Raw genomic sequence first — 23,414 nt, 5'->3', positions numbered from 1 at the left:
TGGTAAATGATGAAGGTAATGTTAAAACTGTAAATTGTCCCTTGTGTGTGTAGGATAGTTGGTGTTTGGGGATTGCTGGTCAGCGTGGACTCAGTGGACCGAAGGGCCTGTTTCCCTGCTGTATCTCTAAACTAAACTAAAACCCTCTTGTTTGGCAGTTGCGAGAATTGTTCAGACAGACTGGTTGCAGAACCTACAGTGCGCTCCATAATGTTTGGGACAAAGACCCATCATTTATTTATTTGCCTCTGTACCCCACAATTTGAGATTTGTAATAGAAAAAAAATCACATGCATTTAAGTGCACATTGTCAGATTTTATTAAAGGCCATTTTTATACATTGTGGTTTCACCATGTAGAAATTACAGCTGTGTTTATACATAGCTCCCCCATTTCTGCTGTTGATGTTCAACACAAGTTATCTCCATTGCTCATTCCTCACCTTAGCCTCTGTGTATTTCGATTTTTTTTCCATGTTTTCCTGATCTCATCAATTTGCCTCAGCCACCATTTAGAATAGATTTTCTCTTATTTCCTCTTACTTCTTCAGTGGATTTGTAAATTGTGTTTATCCTGTATTTCTGGTCCCTGGTTATATTCTAAGTTACCTTTTAAAACTCATTCATGTTTTTAAAGGGCCTTAGGTTAGTTACCTGCTAGTATTTTCTTTTCTAAAGAATAGTCCAAACCTATTCAGTATTTTCCTGTTAGCTCTAATCTCTCTGGCCTTGGAAATGATTGTACATTCTCAATTTCTTTCCTATGTACAATGGAGACCAGCACAGTACCCAGTACATCAAATGTGGCTTCACCAAGACTGCATACATTCAGCTTTTTATTCTATACAATGCTTTATTAAAGAGCTACCAACTTGCTACTTATATCCTTTGCTCTGCTTCCTCATTTTTTTTCTTAAAGGACAGTTGACGTTTCTTTCTTAACAAGGTGTTGGGGCCGCACAGTTGCACAGCATAGAGTTGCTGTCTTACAGTGCCAGAGACCTGGGTTTGATCCTGGCTGCAGGTGCTGGCTGTACAGAGTTTTTATGTTCTCCCTTTGTGTGGGGTTTTTCCGGATGCTCCGGTTTCTCCCTACACTCCAAAGATGTGTAAGATAATTGGCTTCTAGTAAATTGGCATCAGTGTATAGGGTCGAGCAAGGGTATGGGTGAGCACTGGTCTGCGTGGGCTGGGTGAGCCTGTTTCTGCACTGAATCTCTAAACTAAACTAAACTAATGACCCCTGTGTCAGGGGTTATGAGGAGAAGACAGGAGAATGGGGTTAGGAGGGAGAGATAGATCAGCCATGATTCAATGGCGTAGACTTGATGGGCCGAATGGCCTAATTCTGCTCCTGTCATTTTTAACTGTCTGTGTAAAAATCAGTTTGCAACTTGCTTATCCAGTCTGAGTTTTCTAATATCTCCTGAGGTTGTAAATTGCTCGTTCTCGACTTCCCCCCCCAGTCTAGTTTCAGTCAAAAATCACTGAATCAAGAGCAACTAATCTTTATTTTAACAAAACACAATTACAGTTCAACTACTGTACCTTTCCCACCGCGGGTTCGATCCTTGTATCTGCCTGATCAAGCCCTCTCGGCCTCGCTCAAACAGAGACACTCCAGAAAGTCACGCAGTCCCAAGCGCGCTCCCAGAAGATCGACGCGGGACCTCGTGGAAGTGGACTTTTATAGGTCCCGGGACCTCTAGGGGCCGAACCACATGGGTGGTCTCTGAACAATCCAATTACAGATATCGATTAACCCCGTACATAACAGACATTTCCCTAACCCAATAATATAGCAGCTCAATGCATTGTATTCAAACAGGACTTCTCAAGGAAGCCAACTTAGAAACATTTACCCTGATCTGCAAAAAACCCAGACAAGACTCAATACCTCATCCAATGAACACTCGGCAAAGTAGTACTCTGCAACATTATTTACAATTATTTACAAGGTGTATGTCTGGTTTGCAGTCATCCAATCCATTCTATGCATTTTGCATCTAATTGACGGGGTCTGCAGATGTTCTTATTCTTTTCTTGCAACTTGTATCTAGGCTCCAGACAAACTGGCACCACTTAGTAAACTGCAGAACTGGGCTGCTTAACCCAGTTCTGCAGAGAGCACTTTCAAATTGACCAAATCTCCCAGCAGCCCTGAAGCTTTTACTCCATTTTAGAGTCCTAGCCTCTCCAATCTGGCCAGGATTAACAAGCTAATGTCCCATTGTTCCCAGTGTTAACTTCACTCCACAGAACAGGGAATCTGCACCTTGTTATATTCAATTACTTACTCCTTTATCCAAATCATTCCAATCTGCATTATGAATAAAAGTGATTCTGGCTCTAATCCTCATGGACTACCTCTCTCCTATTTATATAACCACTTTACCATTACTCACAGCTTTCGATTCTTGGCCAATTTCCTTTCTGTTACTCTGTTTGTTCCCTGACTGACAATGCGCCTACCTTTGGACTTGATAAAGTGGGACGGATCAAGCTGATTGACATGCAAGCACCTTAGGCAAAGCACTGATCCTGCTGTCCTTCCAAACCCTCTGGGTCCAGATGGCGAAATGGCATTGGATGGTGCAATGATCTCTGGCGTTTGACAGGAGGCAAGGCTGTGGGTGGAGATTTGCCGACTGCAAAGCTGTCGAGGATTTATGGGGCGGAAGAAGCGTCCCGACCCGAAATGTCACCCATCCTTTCCCCCCCATAGATTCTGCCTGACTCGCTGAGTTACTCGAGCACTTGTGTTTCGTCATGGATTTAAACATTTCCAAAATGTCACAATTTGATAAGCTCTAGGGGCAGAATTAGACCATTTGGCCCATCAGGTCTACTCCACCATTCAATCATGGCTGATCTATCTTTCCCTCTCAATCCCATAGTCCTGCCTTTGCCCCATTACCCCGGATACACTTACTAATCAGTACCAGGGACATTCATGTAGATGGTATTCTTCACTTAACAAGCAGAGGTTTTGACTTTGGCTGTGCTGTGAGATTGGGGGGCTTGTGGTTCTGAGTTATGACCAGGTTAATTGGAAGCTCGGCTGCCTGTTGGGTTATGGGAGGCTTGAGCACAAGTCTGTAGCTGTGACTCGGGTAAGTTTGGTAAAGACAGGAGTGTGGCCACAGCCAATGGGAGATTGAAGTGCACTGCGGATGGCAAAAGGTAACAAGCATTTGGTTGGGACTTTGTGATCCTGTGGCGATGGGTTCTTGTGTGGCTGATGGGAGAGGTGCAGATGGTGGTGTGGGAAGTGAGGGTGTTTGCAGGTAGTTGGATGAGCGTGTGAGCATTTGCATGTTTGTCTTGGGTCTCTTCCAGCAGCACCTGGTTATTTCCGATTGAAGATGATTGGCAAAAGAACAAGAAATGGGTTTATATATTTATTTTGGCACGATATGTAATTATGTCGCTGTTTGCAAAATGAAGCAGCTTCAATAACGCTTTTAAAAATTGTATTAAATCATTTCTTCAATGAGTAACTTTGCTAGGTTGTGGTGTAAGAGCATGTGAATAGACTATTCAATTAGTTCTTTCAATGAGCAACCACAGCCAAAATCAACTGATTGGCATGTTTGCGCTCTTTAATATTATCATTGCAGCGAATTGAATACCAAGTGATTCACTGAATTTTGCCCAATATTTGAATTACTACAAGCAATGTTAAAGATCCAGAAAGGTTTACCAAGCTAGAAGGGAAAGATTCAGTTAGAAAATTAATGGTTTGGACATGCAAATAGTATAAGTTGTATCTGATGTTTCTGCATGAAGAAATGTTAAAGTCGAATCTGCATTTCAGGACACTGATTACCATAATTAGATATCAGTAGCATGGGGCTGGATCTCACATTATAACCACATGCAATTGCATTGATGTACCTCTTCTTGGATGTAATTTTAGATTAAGGAAGTAGCATTTCTAATCACAGATTTTTTTCAGAAGAAAGCAGTTTTTTCAAGCTTCTAACATTTTAATATTTTAAGGCAGATGACTGTACACCCTCTTAAACCTTTTAAAATTATATATTAAAGTGCTGGAGTAATTATATATGGGCAGTAAGAGGGCAGTAATCAATGTTGTCTGCCTGCTTAGAATACAGAATGCTAAATTTTACTTAATTCTGAAATTACGCACTTAACAAAATTCTGCTTTCATTTTTTGTATTTCTGCTTGTACCTTCCTTTCAAATAGTAAAACAATTACCCTAGAATTGTGTAATCTTATTTATAAAATTAAGTTGCAAAATAGGAAAATCTTTGAACGATTTTAAGCAACGTCACATCACTTGTTGTGGGCGGCCACTATGGCGCAGCGGTAGAGTTGTTACCTTACAGCGCTTGCAGTGCTAGGGACCCGGGTTTGATTGCGACCACAGGTGCTGTCTGTACGGAGTTTGTACATTCTCCCCGTGACCGTGTGGATTTTTTCCGAGATCTTTGGTTTCTTCCCACACTCTAAAGGCGTACAGGTATGTAGGTTAATTGGCTTGGTGTATTGTGTAAATTATCCCCAGTGTGTGTAGGATAGTGTTAAGGGGGTTGGTGTGGACTCGGTGGGCCGAAGGGCCTGTTTCCATGCTGTACCTCTAAACTAAACTAATCATTGCATTCAACCTCGGTATAGACACAGTTAGATACAGTTACTAACAATGCAAATTATTGCATCCAAGAGGAGATCCTGTGAATTCCTACCGCTATTTGACATGATGTTTCCCTGCCACAGGACAAAATATTTTTTTGAAGGCAACAGGAGAGGGAGAATAGTTAGTTTAGTTTATTGTCATGTGTACCGAGGTACAGTGAAAAAGCTTTCTGTTCAGTCAGCGGATAGACTATACATTTTTTGTTTAGTTTAGAGATACAGCATGGAAACAGGCCCTTCGGTTCACCGAGTCTGCATTGGCCAGTGATCGCCATACACTAGCACTATCCTACATGTGAGGGACATTTTTTTTCCAAAACGGGGAGAATGTACCAAAACGGTCACGGGGAGAATGTACAATTACTGTGCAGACGGCATCCATAGACAGGATCGAAACCCGGGTCTCTGGCACTGTAAGGCAGCAACTCTACCGCTGTACTACCATGTTGCCCAAATGATTACAATCGAGCCATCCACAAAGCTTGAAACTTTGAGGACATTTAAATGTTCCAAAGGTGCATCAAAATCTCACAGAATACTTATTGTCATTGGGTTGGCAAAGGAAATTATTTCTGTGGTTCTCAAGCTTCAGGAGTAGTCTGAAGGTGGCAGTGTTGTATTAAATAGTGGCAATAAGCTCAACAGCACCATCAGCAGGGGTTTAGTGGTACTACAGGCCATGCAACAGGAGTTAGAGCAAGTGGTCCAAAAGTGGGCAACACTCTTGCAGAGACGCACACTAACTGACCGGATGGTGGACTGCATAAGGAGACCAGACCACTGTTTAGGTAGTGGGATGGGGATGGTCCTAATGTAGCGGCGCATACGCAAGCCAATGTCAGTGACCTCTCCTAAGCCAACATCACCAGCACCAAAGCTCTGAACATCCTCAACCAGTAGCAATGTTATAAAATTTTGAGATTTTAGATAAAAACCAGAAAAAGCATAAAACAAAGTTTAATTTTACACCTAATTCACTTTCATATCTTCAGTATTAAAAAAGTTATGGCCATTTTCACACTCGGAAATTAGCATCTTGTTCCCTATTGCTTTTCCATTGCTTAACACATAAGCTGTGATCGAGGACAGTCAAAAGCCCCATAACTTTCTTAAAAATTAAGAGAACTGAAATAAATTTTCAGTTATTATAGATTGAAGCATTCTGAAACAAATATTAAACGATTTTACTTGGATGACCTGAAATTAAAGCATATAATTAGTTAGTTACCTAATTGTAGCTAATTACAAAATTCAATTACTAGATCTAAACATCTATCCATTTCTTAAGAAAAGGTTAACATTTTTAAATAGCTTAAGCGTCCAAATAACATTCACACAATAATTCACAATATAACATGATTTTTAAATTTCATTGTCATGACTTTATAGGCCATATGGAAGGAACTTAATGTTTAATTCCTGCAAATTAATGGCCATTTTAATCATCATGCGAATGTGTTTTTGTGGAACGCGATCGATTGGAACGTTGCGGTTGCAACGTTTTCCCATATCAGCAGGAAAAACATTGCGGGTTCTTATGGGGCCAAAATCACATTTTCTTCAAGGAAATCTTGATTAAAGTCATCCTAAGAAACAAGTTTATATATAAAATACACGACTTACACGGCCAACAATTTAGTCCAGTATTTTTTTTACAATTGACTGAAAATGCATTTAAGATTCTAATCCAAAAGCCACAACTCTCACTATGCCGAACATTGCAAAGAAACACCTGTTTTACACAGAAAGTTAAACCTTTGAGTAAATTATTGACTTGATGGACAATTGTATTCAAGTACCAGTAATTTAAGTTTATTTTCCTTGTTCCTGAAGTTGTTTGGCTTGGCAACAGTGGTAGAATTTTTATCATTTGTAGCTCAGCCCTCTGAAAGGCAGAAACTGAAACTCGGGGTTAAACCTTGGTTTTGATTTCACAGTTTATTTATTTACTTAACTTTCCTGTGTACTGTGTACTACCATAATGATTAATTTGTGAGACAATTTAATTAAATGCACAGTGGGCTGTGGGGACCAAGTCGATGGATATTTTGAAGGTGGAGATTGACAGGTTCTTGACTCGTACGAGTGTCGGGGGTTAAAGGGAGAAGGCAGGAGAATGTGGTTGAGAGGGAAAGATAGATCAGCTATGATTGGATGATGGAGTAGCCTCGATGTGCCGAATGGACGAATTCTGCTCCTATAACTTATGAACTGGAATTACAAAAACAATTTCCAGCTGCAAATTGTTGTCATGCTGCTTAATTAATGAAAACAAAAGAATCTCTATACTTATTGCACATTATCTGACAGACATTTTCTCACAGTTGGCTCTGGGGAATATAATTATTCCTGAACACTTGGGCTCATTAAAAATAGACGATACATTAAAGCAGGATTCTGCTTATCGTGAAAGGGATTTTTTTGTGTTGAATAAAATGGGAAGATCGATTGCAGTTATATTCATATCATTTTTGTTCAATTATATGGTTTTCTTCCATGTGGGACACCTCAAGCATCTATTATAAAGTGAATTGCGAAACTGGAATGGATTGTGACAGGTGGAATCTATTTTACTATCATTGCTGACGTTTGTACAGACTGTTCTTGTGTTTTTTTTTTTTTCCCTTCCACCACCCAGGCTGTTTATTTCACTGCATGAAGCATTTAAGCACCACACTAATTAGACTTTTGGTCATCACCATATTTTACTGTGAATGAATCAGAACTATCGTTTAGCATTGCAGCGTGCTGGCACCAATGCCATAAATTAAAACCAATTTAATTTAAAAAAAATTATGACTGTGATAATTTTGCTGAATTGAGTAAGGGTTTGTATCAAGGGTAGGAGAAATAAAGAAGCAAATCAGACATTTTAAAAGAACCAGAGGACTCAGCAATCATGTTATTACCTCACCTTGCTTGTGCATTACTCAGACTTATTGACTGCATTGGAGAGGAATGAATCATCATCAATCCTCTGTGTGAATGATGCAGCGTGAGTGACTTCTCTTGCCAATTATTCAGCAGCAAGTGACAATTTCTCTTCCACCAGCTCCTTGCATATTGCTGCAAGCATTGGCTATGGACAACACAGCCCGTCTGGATTTGTGGGACGCAGCATGTGAAGCTGTATCTGTTGACTGTGGCAAGCTTGTTTGCCCAGGCTGGTTCACTGCTGTCCTGGAAGCCGGTTTCACCTTTTCTTTCCCACTGATTGGCGATATCTGATGGGATCCTTTTTGTCACTTGGCTGGCCATGTGCAACTAGTGGCACCGTGACGCAGTTGTAGAGTTCCTGCCTCGCAGTGCCAGGGACCCGGGTTTGATCCTGACCTTGGGGGCTGTCTGTACAGAGTTTGTACGTTCTCCCTGCTGATGGCGTGGGTTTTCCCAAGTTGCTCCAGTTTTCTCCCACAGTCCAAAAACAGAAAGGTTTGCAGATTCATTGGTTTCAGTAAAATTGCTGTTTGGCACAGACTTGGTGGGCTGAAGAGCCTATTTCTGTGTTGTATCTGTAAAGTCTAATCCCACTTGGGAACAAAAGGCATAGAACTACAGCTGCTGGAATCATGAGCAAAACGCAAAGTGATGGAGTAACTCAGCAACTCAGGCAGCATTTTGGAGGGAATGGACAGGGGTCGTTTCTGGTCTGGACCGCTCTTCAGAATGATGAAGAAAGGTCCCGACCCGAAACGTTGCTTTTCCATCCCTTCCACTTATGTTGCCTGACTCGCTGGGTTAATCCTGATCTTGCCTCGACTTGTCTGATGAGTCAGTTGACCCTTGACATCTCAGCTTTCCTACTACATTGTAGTGTGGTTGTATCTTGGAAATAATGCAGGCCTCTTAATGCTGGTGGTAGGTAGACATCTTGATCATTCTCCCTTCCTTAGGCCCAGTTTGTACGGAGGGATGTGGGAGGGGGATGTGGGGGAGGGTGGGGGCATGGGTGTGTGGGGAGGGGTGTTGTTATGGGGGAGGGTTGTTTTTGGGGAGGCAGTGTTTGGAGGGAGGGGTGTATGGGTTGTGGGGGGGGGGGGGTTGTGTGAGGGGGGGAAGGGCAATGTGTGAACGGGGGTGGGGGGGGGGGGAAGGAATTGTGTTTGATGGGGACTCACAGAGGGGTGGTCGCTGGTGTTCTCCTCTGGGGATTAGAGTCCCCGCTTTCCTTTTTGGAGAAAAGATGACGGAGCTGCCCTGGGCAATGGGTCAAGAAAGGGGGTATCCATGGGGGAGGGGGGGCTGGGCTGTCAGCGGGTGCTTCAGGACCTCTGAAAATTGTGTCATGTTGGAAACCTCCGCCGGTCATCCTCAGCTCTAGTAACGATGCGATGGCGCAGGAAGGGGTGGACCGTCCCGTGAGTGACGGGGGAAGAGACTAATCCGCGCGGAGCTGAACGGCAGGAGATGTGATCAATCTGCGCACGCGCGGTTTTCAAGATTTTTTAACCCTCGCTAACTTTTACTTTTTGGTCAGACAAACTCCATCTCAACATAGGAGAATGGGCAACTGGCGTCTCCGACGTTTTCGCGCTGAGACTGCCCTGGGCAGGGATCTCCGTTTCATGCTTTTGGGTTTGGACTTGCTAGGGCTGGGCATGTTCCCGATGTTGGGGCCAGAACTGGGCTGCTTCAGGAATAAGGGGTCTTTAGACTGAAAAAACTTTTTCACACAGAGAGTGTGAGTGTTGGAAACCTCAGAGGGTCCGGTTATCAGGATACTCAAGAGAGAGCTCTCTTAGTAACGAGTCAGATGGGGAGAAGCAGGAAGGGGGGACCGATTGGGGATGTGCCTTGACAGGGGAAGAGATTAACCTACTCCTGCGCTTATTGTTAGCTATTGAACGGACAGAAGGGGTGAAAGCTATGTGATCAATATAGAAACAAATTTAGAGTCTGCAAATCGGTTTTTACACAGATTTTTGGACCTATCGCAGGTAACAGGATTTAGTATAGATGGATTAAGCAGCATCGCCATGATTACGAAACAGCGCAACACGCAATGAACAAATGGGGAGAATTTGCGAGTTGAAAGGGCGAAAAAGAGACTAGCGCTATAAGCGGAACCGTAAATTTCGCGCAAGATAGGGAGGACTGCACAAAGAAGGAGGATGTTGAAGATATTAATAGAGTGTTGGCAGAAGTGACAGTGAGATGAGTGATATCTCAGCAGTGTGAGTGGGGGGTGGTGATGGATTAGATGGATGATCATAAGTTCACGTTTGGGTGGGACAGAATGCCATAGCTCTGAATGATCCCGTTTAGTTTGAAGAAATGGATGGTCAAGGAAAGTGATGAGTTCTTTGACAAGTGAGAAGAATCCACGAGGAGAATTAAAAACAAATAGTGTTGGTCGCCCTGACATTTAAACTGGAAACCTTAATTCCTTGTAACTGTGAGTCACGTAACGCAAAGCTGCTTGGAGGAAAACGATTGGAAGATTTTGCTAGGATTTGAAAGGATGCCAAACCAATGTTTACATTTATTCACAGAGGGCCGAAAGTAGGAGAATGAAAGGTTCAACAAGACCTGGTTGGTTAAAAATAAAAGCAGGAGTTAACGAGATGGAATTGTGAAAGGGAATTATCAGCAACAATAATTTGATTTATCGCTGCTTGATCTTTTCAATATAAGGTTTGAGACAATAAACTGCGCCATCGCAATATCATGTAAACATCATTAAACTGCTCGGTGGGACATCCTCCACTTCTGTGTCTGTTACTTGTCTTAATCAGCCTCGGTGATATCATGCTTGCATACAAGATAGCAATTAAGGGAGATGCAATTGTATTTAAGGAACATGATAACAATTTACATCACTCATGGATATCTTGAATTGTACAAAAATAACAGAGGCAAATGAAGACTCGGTCTATAAATGCAAGTGTAAACTTTGAAAAGTTGTTACAAAACATCATATGTTTGCACAGGCGACATCCCATTGGTAAGGAGTGTTAAGCCCATGTCCCACTTTCCCGAGTTACTCACGAAGTCTCCCGAGTTTTTCCCTTGATTCAAAGCCGGGGAATGTCCGCAGCGAGTCCGTAGGAGTCCGTAGATATTTTGACGCGGCTCCTAATGCCAGCCGTAGGTACTCAGGGCATCAGGTAAGTCGTAACTTTTATTCAGCATGTTGAAAAATCTCTACGAGTAAAAAAAAAAATAGCCCCGAGTACCTACAGCTCCGAGTTGGAATCAAGGGGAAAACGCAGGAGAATTCGTGAGTAACTCTGGGAAGTGGAACAGGGGCTTTAGAGTGTTAACCAGAAACTAGGTTGATAAGTTGAAACAAGGAATGGCAGATGCTGGATTACACAAAAGGACAGAAAGTGCTGGAGTAACTCTGCAGGTCAAGCAGCATCTCTGGAGAGAACATGGATAGGGACATTTTGGCTTTGGACCCTTATGCAGGTTGGGATACTTTTTCTGAAGAAGGGTCCTGACCCAAAACATCACCTAGCCGTGTTCTCCAGAGATGCTGCTCGACCCGCTGAGTTACTCCAGCACTTGGTGTGCTATTGGGTGATAAGATTGGTTTTGCAAAGTTCTTAATTAACAAGATAAATGATTAGACAAAAAAGTAATCAGAGCCTGAAGCCTCAAAAGGTCCTTTTGGTGGGAGTGAAGTTGAGGGACATTTACGGAAGTGGAGCAAAGCAAAATCCTGGAGAGAGTGGGAGATTACACTATGTATGGCAACAACCAGGACCAGAGATTAAGGTTCCGGGTTATGGATGAACAGAATTGAATGCAAGGTAGTGATCAGGTAGCGATCAGATAGAGCTGCCTAAATTTATGGAAAGTGAAAAATGAACATAGAGGGCAATTGGAGAGAGCAATAACCATGAGCTAGCAAAGGGCAAGCCATTGTTTGCCTTTGATTAGGCTCCCGACGAGGGAGGTTTGATCACCCCGAAGCAAGGGCTTTGGAGCGTTGGTTGCGGGAGCTTTGATGGCCCTGACTGCGTGCGGATGGTTCATCAGCCCCGACCGCGGGAGACTAAAGAGTAAGAAGATTGGGCTTTATTACCTTCCATCACAGTGAGGAATGTGGGCAGCCACTGTGGTGGATGTTCATGTTAAATCTTATTTTATGTGGCTGTGTGTCTTGTTGGTTTTCACTTAGTATGGCTGTATGGTAACTCAAATGTCATGGTACCTTAATTGGTACATGTGACAATAAATTGACCTTGAAACCTGATATTGGAAACAGGAAAAGCTTACATTTGATTTCACTGAGTTTTTTGGGGTTTTTTTAATGAAAATAAGCTGACTACTGAATGGTGGTCATGATTACACAGGTCTTTCTACTGTATGAGATGGTCTGGCTGCCTTCTGAGCAATAACGGAGAATCAATATTAACCTATTTTATTGTCCATTTAATTTAATACACAAAAATAGACACAAAACACTGGAGTAATTCAATGGGTCAGACAGCATCGCTGGAGAAAATTGTGATGTTTCGAGTTGGGACCCTTCTTCAGACTTGTTCATTCTAATGAATGATCCTGCCCTGAAACGTCATCTATACATTTTCTCCAGAGATACAACCTGACCCACTGAGCTACTCCAGCATTTTATGTCTCTCTTTGTTATAAACTAGCATCTGCAGTTCTTTTTTTACTAGATTAATTTAATACGCTCGTCTTTATCCAATCATCTAAGGTATTGGACAGTGTCTAATTCCTTGATTATATTAAGAAACTCAAATTAATTCTCCTTTCTCAGTCTCTTTTTCTCTACTAAAAATAGCTTAAAACGTGAACCCATCCAAAGAATCAGGTACACTTTATTATTGCGTTCTTAGTTTTAAATCGCATTGCTTCACTGTTCTCCATGGACTCGCTAATTTGCTTCTGTACCTGCAGTAATTCATCACCAGACCCCCATGTCTCTCTCTACTTCATAAATAACCACAGGTATTCCTGCCTGGCACACAGATGCCTGGCGTCTCCCAAAACCACAGGCTGCGGTTATCCCTGCTGAAAGCTATTTCCCCACACAGGCTCACGCCACTGACTATAATCTGTTCATTCATTAGCCGGCTGCGTGCTTGATGATCGTTCCATAAATGGTCTTGTATAAATTAGTAGTGTAGGTGAGGAACACTGATGGTACCACCATGAAGCCGTACTTCTCATGCCTCCTTTCATATCAGTTCTCCCTGAAAGAGGCCCTCTGCCTGTGAGAATCCAATCAACCTGAATCATTTGAACGCTAATTTCATGTTGTCTGATACTAATAGATGTCAAAGTGATATTTCATTGAAGACGCAAGAAACTGCAGATGATGGAATCTTGAGGAGAACACAAAATACTGGAGTAACTCACTTGATCAGGCAGCAGGTCTGCAGGACAGAGATAGGCGTCCTTTCGGGTCAGGGCCCTTCTTACAAATTCTGTCTGAAGTAGGATACTGACCCGAAATATAGCCTATTGATATCCTCCAGAGATGCTGCCTGACCCACTGATTTACTCCAGCACTTTTTGTTTTACTTCATTGAAGGTTGTGTCTAAATCAGTCTGAGTAGTTCATGCTGGACTGCAGCCATTTACTAATTTGACTACCTCTTCAAATGACTCATTCAGTGAACCTCAGTTCTCTAAAACCCATTGTGATATGGATGGTCTGATTTCTACCCTTGCTTCATTTGTAGACCCAATGAGATTGCTACCCACCAAATTTCAAAGAGCAATTAGATACAGAAAGTAATGACACAGAAAGTAATTCCTCTGGTTCGTTCATTTCTGTGGGCCACGTGCACCCAAGCGCAACCGCCCAATCAGTCTAAGTTTCAGATTCCTGACTCCGATCAATTTGTTTATGTAGACATTGGAAATCAATAATAATAAGACCTCAATGAGTTGCTGAAGTTCCTGTATGGATCAGCATCAAAAGTGAAAACAAATGAAAAATATGCCCTTGCCAAATCAGTAAATCCCATGTCCAAACCACCCAATCTATCAAATTTCCATCTGCCATGCAATCGGGTTTAAACTTCAGATTTGTTTTGGAGGGATTATTTGCTACTACTGTTGCATTTATCAATTTAAATATCTTAACTACTGTCTACCTCTTTGGTGAACCTTGGACTATCCTTGATCGGACTTTACTGGCTTTATTTCCACTAAAAATAAACGGGTCTCAGAGGTATCTAGGTTGAGAAGGATTTTGGAGAGAAGAAAACATTTTTTTTTAATTTTATGCTGCAAAGCATTTTGGAAGAATGCTTCAAAGAGTTAACATTAATGGAGAAAGCGTGCTGTCTCAGCACACCTTGCTGCACTCGGTAACTAAGAGGAACTGTGTTGCTGGTCTTTATTTCCCATAGCTAGAAATCAAACTGGCGAATGCAACTGAGAAATCACCTTGATGCACATTTCTAAACTCGGTGGAGATGCCAGCAGCTGGCTTGCACGTGAATCATGTGTGCCGCACATTCACCTGGCTGGGAATGTGACTTATGTTCAGCATTTTAACAAACACTCAATTCCTCAGCCTGCAATTCTCTGTTCACCCCAGACTGGAGACTGACAGTTAGGAATGGTCCCTGTTCAATAATTTAAAGTTTTGTTTGAATGTAACAATTGGAAAGTCAGGGAAGGAAGAAGACATGGACCAGAAATTCAATCAAATGCTGGAAACACTCAGCGGGTCAGTCAGATTTTGCAACAAGAAATGCAGAATTAATGTTTTGGGTCTGACACCCTTCATCAAAAGCAGCAGCTGATATTTTATTTGCGAGTCATACAGTAAAGATGCAGGCCCTTCAGCCCACTGGGTTCAAAGTTATACCAACCACCTATTTACTCTAATTTGTATTCATTTTATTTACTTCCCCAAAAGAATCTACTTTGCACTGCATGAATGTGATTATGATACTTAAGTGGCAGATAAAACATTGTTAATGCTATACAACAATAAAAGAGAGGCCTCAGCATAAGATACCAGTAATAGCAAGGATCCCTGGGACCAAACCGTCTCTAGGTGTGAGCAATGTTTGAGATATGTAAAAGAAGAGTCAAGTCAAGTCAAGTCAAGTTTATTTGTCACATACACATACGAGATGTGCAGTGAAATGAAAGTGGCAATGCTCGCTGACTTTTGTGCAAAAGACAAACAACAAAACAACCAAACAAATTATAAACACAATCATAACACACATATTCTTTTACATAATAAATAATGGAAGGAAAAACGTTCTGTAGAGTTAGTCCCTGGTGAGATAGGCGTTTACAGTCCGAATTGCCTCTGGGAAGAAACTCCTTCTCAACCTCTCCGTTCTCACCGCATGGCAACGGAGGCGTTTGCCTGACCATAGCAGCTGGAACAGTCCGTTGCAGGGGTGGAAGGGGTCTCTCATGATTTTGTTTGCTCTGGAGTTGCACCTCCTGTTGTATAGTTCCTGCAGGGGGGTGAGTGAAGTTCCCATAGTGCGTTCGGCCGAACGCACTACTCTCTGACAACAGAGAATAGTTTTCTCTCGCAGAAAATAGAACAAGGACTGTCAGCTTCCTTTTCTGAAGCCACTGCTGCAAAATAGTCAGGAAAAAAGACCACATTTTTTAATATAAGCAAATTGTTCACAGATCAGCCTCTGGGAGCAAATATTGTGCGCACCCCAAATCATGAAAACATTGTACCCCATCAAAAATCAAAGTCTGATATTGTGTGGCACCCAGGCTTGACATCAATAGGGCCCATGGCTGGACAGGCAATGGGTAAGAGGGCAGCATGACGTCAAATGTTCCCCTGAGCCTTCGGCCTCAGCTCCATGACATTCCCTCACATCATCAGGGCAAACTGGGTGATGTTAGCACCTATTTGGCCTGTACTCACTGGAGTTTAGAAGAATGAGGGGGGGACCTCATTGAAACATACAGAATAGTGAAAGGCTTGGATAGAGTGGATGTGGAGAGGATGTTTCCACTAGTGGGAGAGTCTTGGACTAGAGGTCACAGCCTCAGAATTAAAGGACGTTCTTTAGGAAGGAGATGAAGAGACATTTTTTTTTGTCACACGGTGGTGAATCTGTGGAATTATTTGCCACAGAAGGCTGTGGAGGCTAAGCCGATGGATGTTTTTGAGAGATAGATAGATTCTTGATTAGTACAGGTGTCAGAGGTTATGGGCAGAAGGCTGGAGAATGGGGTTAGGAGGGAGGGGTAGATCAGTCATGATTGAATGATGTAGATTTGATGGGCCGAATGGCCTAATTTTACTATCGCTTATGTCTCTAAATTCCTTCAAGGGTGTGATAGGCCATAAGAAGGACCTTTAGATGAACCTGGGATTCCCAATCCAATGGCCTGCCATGGATTTAAAGGACAATTGTCATTTATAGGGTACCTCCTTGGATATAAGGAATCCAGTGCAGGTTTGTTGGCTATCCTCCTGAGTTTCAAGCCGGTCCTAGGCATTAAGCATTGATGACACAGTGAGCTCAACAATCCATATCTGATATCTATCCTGGCAAATTGTTTCATATATCTACAAGGTTGTGCACCAAAGTAAGGTGCCACTTTGGTTAAACCCGTGGGACTTGGCCATTAAGTGATTGCTTCAATGCTGAAGCAGCTCGTCCTTGTTACAAGAGCAAAGCATATTAATTTGTACTTACCCCTGAGCAACATGTAAGCAGGCTAGAGTGATTCAAGACTGGGATTGAAACTGAGATAAGGCCACCTGGCGTAAACTCCTCAATGGATGATAACGTCAGGGATGCACCCAGATGTATGTGTGGCAACGTGCTTTAATTGTTTTTGACTGTTTCCTTGCGAAGCTGAAATGTGCATCAATAACAATACTGATTAAATAAAAACACATTGGTGGCTCTATAAACGGTGAATGTCAATTGCAAATGGAATTCAAACCTTATTGACCTTATGAGTATAGAAGTTGGGATCCAATGTTAAAATTGTACAAGGCATTGGTGAGGCCAATTCTGGAGTATGGTGTACAATTTTGGTCGCCTAATTATAGGAAGGATGTCAACAAAATAGAGAGAGTACAGAGGAGATTTACTAGAATGTTGCCTGGGTTTCAGCAACTAAGTTACAGAGAAAGGTTGAACAAGTTAGGGCTTTATTCTTTGAAGCGCAGAAGGTTAAGGGGGGACTTGATAGAGGTCTTTTAAAATGATGAGAGGGATAGACAAAGTTGACGTGGATAAGCTTTTCCCACTGAGAGTACGGAAGATTCAAACAAGGGGACATGACTTGAGAATTAAGGGACAGAAGTTTAGGGGTAACATGAGGGGGAACTTCTTTACTCAGAGAGTGGTGGCTGTGTGGAATGAGCTTCCAGTGAAGGTGGTGGAGGCAGGTTCGAAAAATAAATTGGATAGTTATATGGACGGGAAAGGAATGGAGGGTTATGGTCTGAGCGCAGGTATATGGGACTAGGGGAGAATACGTGTTCGGCACAGACTAGAAGGGTCGAGATGGCCTGTTTCCGTGCTGTAATTGTTATATGGTTATATGGTTATTGTGATGTGCGGAATTCATGCTTATTTAAAACAAATTGAGAAACACATGTTTCTTAAGAGAATTAAGAAAATCTGCCTTTATAGATTTACATGGATGCAAATGTTATCCTGTAAAAGGTGGAACTAATCAGCCATGCATGTCTTGTAACCTTGTGCAACGGTTTAGGAAAATGTTATTGGAGCTCTCTTTGCACCTCAAGGATTCTCAATAACAAGTCAGAAAATCCCATGATAGCCATTCCTGCATAATTTCTTTTCTCTCTCAGATGTGTCTTCATAGACCCTCCTGAATCTCTGAAGATCATTTATTTGTAGTTTATACCCCGAGGTAAAAATCCGTGTGTTGTGTAGTTTATGTTTAAAAGAATAATTTGCAGTATGATGAATCTGTTGGAAGCGGCTTGAGGATACGTCCCTCGAATATGAATGGTGCTGAAGTGTATTCATTTATCACTGTGAGGTGGGTCAATTAATTTAACATTGAAGGGACTGCAGCTAGAGAATTCAGAAGTGTAAAAAAGGCCCAAGGCATAGTGTATTATGTAGAGCAGACTTTACACTAGGGTACCTTCATTCTATAGGTCAGGGTCATGCAGGAAGAGACGTTTTGCAGGAAAGATTGGGAATTGGAAACGACAACCGAATCAACTTCTTTGTAGAGAGAGAGAAAGAAAGGACACAAAGTGCTCAGTGAGACAAGGAACATCTCTGTAGTACATGGATGGGTGACTTTTCGGATGGCGACACTTCTTCAGACTCGCCAACACCTCAGCCATGATGTAGAGACCTACCTTTGTCACCTCTGCGTCCGGGCCTTTTTCTATGGGATGGAAACCTTGCAAGTGATGACCTCTTTGCCTGTCTCTGACACTCCCTGTCCTCTTGGACCCACCCCCCTCCTCCTGCTGGCCTTCTTCTCCCTCTGGACCTTTTTACTTCCAAAAGCCAGCAAGATATCAACCATCTTGACTTCTGTCCTCCCCTTACCCTCTCCCTCTCCAGTCTCAAACTCTCTGAACATCAGAGTCCGAAACAGGGTCCCGACCTGAAAACCGATGATTGAGGATTAAGTACAATTAGTTCAGTGCTGGGGAGAAGAATGGTTGCTGAAGATCAGAGGGTAGGGTGGGTGGAGATTAGTTGTTGGATCGTGATGGAAGTCAGTTGTGCGAGGATTTGTGTTGGTTTAGGTTTGTGAACCGTGGTCTGGCCTAGCGATTGAGAGTCATTGCCTGGGATCGGAGGGGAAGTTACTTCATGGTTTTCAGATGGCCTCCCAGCATCAGACATCATTGTTTGAAACTCAGTTACAACCCTTGATGTAACCCTGAAGCAGTTCTGATCAAACAATGTGTAGACATGAAAATCAAAAGAGATGCAGATGTTGTAAATCTTAAATTTAAAGAGAAAATATTGCAAATACTCAGCAGGTCTGGCAGCATTTGTTGAAAGGGAAACAGTCAACATCTGCAACCCTTCGTTAGACCTGAAACACCGACTCACTCTCTCTCCCTTTCCACAGACCTTGTCTGAGTTTTTAGAAAGTCCGTGCCAGCAGCAGGCTGCTCCAATCATTTACCAATCCAGATTAATGGAGGGCTGGAAGTAAAATCACGGTGCCATAACCTGCTCTTGGTCGCCAATTGCCCCAATATTTTGACATTTATTTAAATGGAGTGCTCAAAGAATTTGGTACCACGTGATCCAATATCTGAGTTAGTCTTCTAGTAAAGGGGCACCAATTTATTACATGTAAACCACTTGTGTGAATACCTGAATTTGTTTGTCATTGATATGCTATCTTTTCCCTTTTCAGGACTAAGAAATTCCTGTAATCTAGTCATAACTTGCCTCCGGGCATTGTGTGAAACCCATGGCACATGGTTGCCGAGTGAACTTCCATGATTTGATCCCCACTTGCTTCCATCACCTATGAACTGATGCAATGGTTATTGAGTAAGCTGGCTGGTGGTGGGGCTGTGGTGAAAGTCAGGGCAATGACTGGCCAATGTGAAAGATGTTGCAGCAATGTACCTTTAGTTTAATCTGTTGTGTAGAACTGCCTCAGACAAATGTAATACTCATTATTTAGGTTTAATTTCAAGATACAGCATGTAAATAACCCACCAAGTCCACGGCGACCAACAATCACCAGGTCACATTAGTTCTATGTTAATCCGCATTCACGCCCACTCCAGCCACACTAGGGGCAATTTATAGAGGCTAGTTAACCTACAAACCTGTGTGTCTCTCGGGTGTGGGAGGAAACCAGAAACAGGAAGAATGTACAAACTCCACACAGACAGCACCTGAGGTCAGGATCCAACCCGAGGTCAGGTGCTTAAAAGCAATTGGCAGTAAAACCATGCAAGAGTAGAAATGCAAGAGCTTAAAAATAGTAGGAATATGCTCTTTTGATCTTGTTTTGCCGTTCACAAGGATTCTGTCAGACAAAGTGCATTGACGGCACTTTCTCTATATCTCTTGGTTGTCAGTTCTGGCACCTCTGTTGATTATATTGATTGATTCAGATACTCGGCCATTCCAGTGTATGGAGTTACAAAATATCACAGATCTTCTGATTGAAGAAATGGTTCCACACATACGGCAACCCCTTCGTTGAAACTTTGACCCTTGCCTTTAAGTGATACTGACTGAGAAATGGCCTCTCGGCATTCAGCCTCGTAAGCCTATTGAAGAATGTGTTTCAATGTGATCACCTCGTGTTCATCTAAATTCCAAGATATATTTCCTATCCTCTCCCTCTGCAGTATGTTTATCATACATGCCATTCAAGATTAATGATTTTTCCGCTTTCTCAATATTCAAAGACCTAAAATTAAATGCTTACTTTAACCCAAACGCAGTCAGAACATCAGATGGGATGGCAGGAAGTCTGGGAGCGCTGTGTTAAATACTTGATTTTTATTCTTGTTGACACTAATATGAAACCTTAACCAAGAGAGCAAGACTGCATATAGATGGAATTGGGTGCTTATTTTAAACTATTGACCCTCATTTTGCTGTGCATCATTTATTGTGAAAGATCATTTATACTTGCTCTCTAACATTGGCCAAATTTGCACTCCCACACATTGGGTGTAGTGGATCCTAGAGTTTGAGTTAATAATCCATTTTTCCATTGACAAACTATTGTTTGGTTGGAATATTGTGACCTTTGTGGTGAGCATTAAAATATAACCGAACACCCAGCAGTGCACTTTATTCCAATTAATTACCGAGGTAACAGTTCTAAATGACCAAGAAGTCACCAAGAAGATTATATGACAAGGCTGTTGATGTTGTAAGACCCACATTCTTACATGTGTGGTTTAAACACCAGTATGATACAGCAGGCAGTGAAGAAAACGAATGGCATGTTGGTCTTTATAACAAGTGTAGTTGAGTATAGGAACAAAGAAGTCCTTCTGCAGTTGTATAGGGCCTGAGTGAGACCACACCTGGAGTATTGTGTGCAGTTTTGGTTCCCTAATTTGAGGAAGAACATTCTTGCTATTGAGGGAGTGCAGCGTAGGTATTACAAGGTTAATTCCTGGGATGGCTGGACTGTCATATGCTGAGAGAATGGAGTGGCTGGGCTTGTATACTCTGGTGTTTAGAAGGATGAGAGGTGATCTTATTGAAACATATAAGATTATTAAGGGATTGGACCGGCTAGAGGCAGGAAGCATGTTCCCGATGTTGGGGGAGTCCAGAACCAGGGGCCATAGATTAAGAATAAGGGGTAAGCCATTTAGAATGGAAACGAGGAATTCTCACAGAGTGTTGTGAGTCTGTGGAATTCTCTGCCTCAGAGGGCGGTGGAGGCCAGTTCTCTGGATACTTTCAAGTGAGAGCAAGATAGGGTACTTAAATATAGTGGAGCCAGGGGATATGGGTAGAAGGCAGGACAGAGTACTGATTGGAGATGATCAGCCATGATCACATTGAACGGCGGTGCTGGCTCGAAGGGCTGAATGGCCTACTCCTGTGCCTATTGTCTATTGTTGTCTATATGGACTTCAACAGGTCTGTTAATAAAGTTCTGCATGGTAGGTTAGATTGCATGGGATCCATGCAGAGCTAGCTAACTGCACATTGATGGAAGGTTTTTTTTGGGCAGGAAGCCAATGGCTTGCGGGGTGTCTCAGGGATTGGTGCTGGGCCCTTTGTTGTTTGTGGTTTCCATCAACAATTTGGATGAGAATGTACAAGGCATGTTATTAAGTTTGAAGATGAACTGAAGTGTGTGGTATCGTAGACAACCATAAACATAATCATACTTAGCCAAGTTTTTTTTTTGCAACATACAAATAATTTGATTTGCCATACAGTCATACCGATAAAAGCAGCAAGACACTCAAAATATATTTTAACCTAACAGTGACTCCTCCACATTCCTCATTGTGATGGAAGGTGAAAGAAAGGAAGAGAGGAAGGGAGGAAGGGAGGAAGAAGAAAGAAAAGTTCAATCTTTTCCCTTCTTTGTCCTCGCGTGTTCGGGGGCCTTGAGCCTTCCGTTGACGGGATGATCTTGACTCCCATAGCCGGCAGTCAGGCCCTCCGCTTCGGGGTGATCGGACCCTGGGTTGGGGCTTGTCGAACCTCTTGCGACTTTGGAGCTTCCCAACATCCTCGGGATTGCGAACTCCTCGATGGTGAAATCCGCAGGCCGCAGTTGGAGCATCAATCCCAGGCAAGGGATCGCTGGCTCCAATATTAAGTCCACATCCCTGCGGTGGGGTTCAAAGTTAGTCTCGAGCAAGGCCTCCAGCTCCATGATATTAGGCCTCAGAGTGAGCGGAGATACGATCTGGAAAACAATCGCACGTCCGGCAAGGTAATAGATTGAAAAAAAGTTTCTCCTGACCCCCTCCCCCACCCCCACATAAAACAAACCAGAGAACATTAATACATACTTTTTAAAACACACTAAAAATAACAAAAAAGACAAAAAGACAGACAGACTGTTGGCGAGGCTGCCATCGCTGACAGCGCCACCCTGTGGAGGATGAAGATGTTAATCAAAAATTATATCAGTATCTTGATCAGCTGAGCAACTTGGCTACAGAACGGTTATTGGAGTTTAATGCAAATGAGCGCGAGTTGTGGCATTTAGTGAAGTTAACCCAAGGCAGATATTTACAGTAAATAGTAGGGCTCTGGGCAGTGTAGTAGAGTAGAGGGATCTAGGAGTAACTGGTACATAGTTTCCTGAAAGTAGCATCAGAGGGAGATAGGGTAAAAAATAAGGCTTTTGGTAATCTGATCGTCAATAGTCAGGGTATTGAGGATAGAAGATTGCATTGTTACAAATGTACAAAATGTTGATGAGCACATTTGGAATTGTGTGTTCAGCTTTGGTCACCCTGTTACAGGAAGGATTTTGTTAACAGTTTACGAGAATGTTGTCAGGACTTAAAGGCTATAGGGAAAGATTGTACAGGTCAAGAGTGCAGGAGGCTGATAGGTGATCTAAAAAGGTGTATAAAATCATGATGGGAATAGACAGGGTGAATACACAAAGTATTTTACCCAGAACAGAGAATCATGAACCAGAGGACATAGGTTTACGGTGAGAGGGCAAAAGCCTTAATAGGAACCCGAGGGGAAACTTTTTCTCTAAGAGGACGGTGGGTATATGGAATGAGCTGCCAGCAGAGGTAGATGAGGCATGTACTACTACAGCATTGAAGAAAACACTAGGATAGGTGCAAAGATATGAAAGTTAAGAGGGATATGAGCAAATCATGGGTAGTTGGAACTAGCATAGATATGGCATCTTGTCTGGAACTAGCATAGATAAGCCCTCCACCATCTGCCCCCCCCCCCCCCCCCCCCCCCCATATCTCACTGACCTCTTCTCCCCCTACCAACCCTCATGGTCCCTCAGATCCACATCAGCTGGTCTCCTCTCCATCCACAAGACCAGCCGCAGTTTTGGGGACAGAGCCTTCTCCAGGGCAGCTCCCAGGCTCTGGAACTCCCTCCCCCAACTGATCCGCAATTCTGTGTCCCTCACCATCTTCCAGTCCCGCCTCAAGACCCATCTCTTCACCTCTGCCTATCCTTAGCCCCACGTGCCGTCCCTTTTCATCTGTGCATTAATTGCCTCATACTGTGTTTTGTATTGAATTCTGTATTTACTTTGTGTACTAGTCATGTCTCTACTATTTATTTCATTCCCCTTACATGTTTTTCCTCTACCTGCTAACTTTTTGTAAGGTGTCCTTGAGACTCTTGAAAGGCGCCCATAAATAAAATTTA

The 23,414-nt window shown here is 42.6% G+C and overlaps 1 protein-coding gene across 8 annotated transcripts in view; it reads left to right on the top strand.

Moving 5' to 3' along the window:
* The window catches only part of chl1b (cell adhesion molecule L1-like b), a 610,347-nt gene that overhangs the window by 296,955 nt on the left and 289,978 nt on the right, over positions 1–23,414 (top strand). The gene's annotated exons all lie outside the window — the stretch shown is intronic.

The sequence above is a fragment of the Leucoraja erinacea genome, chromosome 16, assembly GCF_028641065.1.
Source record: "Leucoraja erinacea ecotype New England chromosome 16, Leri_hhj_1, whole genome shotgun sequence".
Taxonomy (NCBI): Eukaryota; Metazoa; Chordata; class Chondrichthyes; order Rajiformes; family Rajidae; genus Leucoraja; species Leucoraja erinaceus.
Note: the sequence above shows the minus strand (reverse complement) of the source record. Positions and strands in the feature narration are given on the sequence as shown.